Raw genomic sequence first — 1,680 nt, forward strand, 5'->3', positions numbered from 1 at the left:
TTATCTGGCTTCATGGACAGATAGAGTTGGGTGTCATCTGCATAGCAGTGAAAATGTATATGGTAAATGGCCTGTATCTGTATAGCGCTTTTACTAGTCCCCAAGGACACAACAACCGAGACTGTCCGAGCCGGGGCTCGAACCTGCAACCTTCCGATTACAAGGCGAACTCCCAACTCTTGAGCCATGATTGCACCACATATATTATGTCTTCTAATGATACTGCCTCGGTGAAGTATGTATAACAGCGGTCCCCAACCTTTTTTGCACTACGGACCGGTTTGTGCCCGACAATATTTTCACGGACCGGCCTTTAAGGTGTTGCGGATAAATACAACCAAATAAAACTAGTACCGCTACCGAAAAAAAGAAGATTTATTCATAACACACGTGAAAAGACCCAGGAAAACCGAGTTAATGAAAAAAACGATAACAAAATAATGCTAAAACCCGATAAAAACCCTGAAAACCATACATTTCACACCCGAGTCTCAACTCTTGCAGCCCGGTACCAAATGACTCACGGACCGGCCTGGGGGTTGGGGACCGCTGATGTATAATGTAATCAGAATTGGTCCTAGCACTGAACCCTGTGGAACACCATAATTGACCTTAGTGTGTGAAGAGGACTCTCCATTTACATGCACAAATTGGAGTCTATTAGATAGATATAATACAAATACGATATGATTTCCAGTTCATGAGGACAGTCTTCTTGGCAATGCATAGGGCGATGAGAACCATGTGGAATGTATTCAGTATTCATCTCTGTAGTGACATCATCTATGTTGCCCAACAAAAAACTGAAGGAAGGCTGGAATGTTTCACATTCAGTGTGGCTGTAATTGTCAGGTGTATTGTCTTGACAGTGTGAGCAGTACACAGTAGTATTTTGTATTGTATTAATTGTAGACTGGGATTTCTAATCAATTGAAATGTTTTTAAGCAAATTTGAGACCAGAAGTTTTGGTCTAAGCTGACTGATGGATCCACTTCCCATTTTTGCAATAGGAAGGGATTTTGACTCATCTATTTTTCAGAGTGTCTTGTACATTTTAGACAGTAATTTGGGGGTTTTGAGATTAAGGAATTGTACCACACTTAATTTGACTTGATAAGGTTTTCTTTTTTACTATAGATTTAATTTATTGGTATTCTAAAAGTCTTTTCTTCTTAATCCCATTCTGTATAACCAATATGTCAAATGGAATAAATATATGTTTAAAGGAATTAAATAGAAGTATGTAATTGCTTTACAACTCCAATCTAGGAAGTTATGTTAGGGTTGTTCCAAACGGGAGTACATTTGCATGGTATTAATGAAGACTCAGTCATTTTTAGAAACTCCAATCAGAGAGGAGCTGATGTTGATGCTTTTAAAGCATACGTGTCGTTTGATGTTTGAGCTAATAAATGGTAGGTCCAAATCTTGATATTATTGCATAGTGCCTGTTCTACTTCTAGCTGGGGCTCATCTAAGATGGTGTGTTTTAACCATCCTGAGATGAATTATAGCCTGTTGGCTAGGAAGTAATGTTGAAAGGCAGATCTAGTCCTCGTTTATCCGTGGTCTTTCGTAACATTTTTAAGCTAATACATGGGCGTTAATCTTTCCAAAGGAATTTAGAAATATACAATTCCAGAGATCTAAACCAGTCTAGTGATGTTTACTCGGGATCA

The sequence above is a fragment of the Pundamilia nyererei genome, unplaced genomic scaffold (assembly GCF_000239375.1).
Source record: "Pundamilia nyererei isolate P.nyererei 1_Seehausen unplaced genomic scaffold, PunNye1.0 scaffold00036, whole genome shotgun sequence".
Lineage (NCBI taxonomy): Eukaryota > Metazoa > Chordata > Actinopteri > Cichliformes > Cichlidae > Pundamilia > Pundamilia nyererei.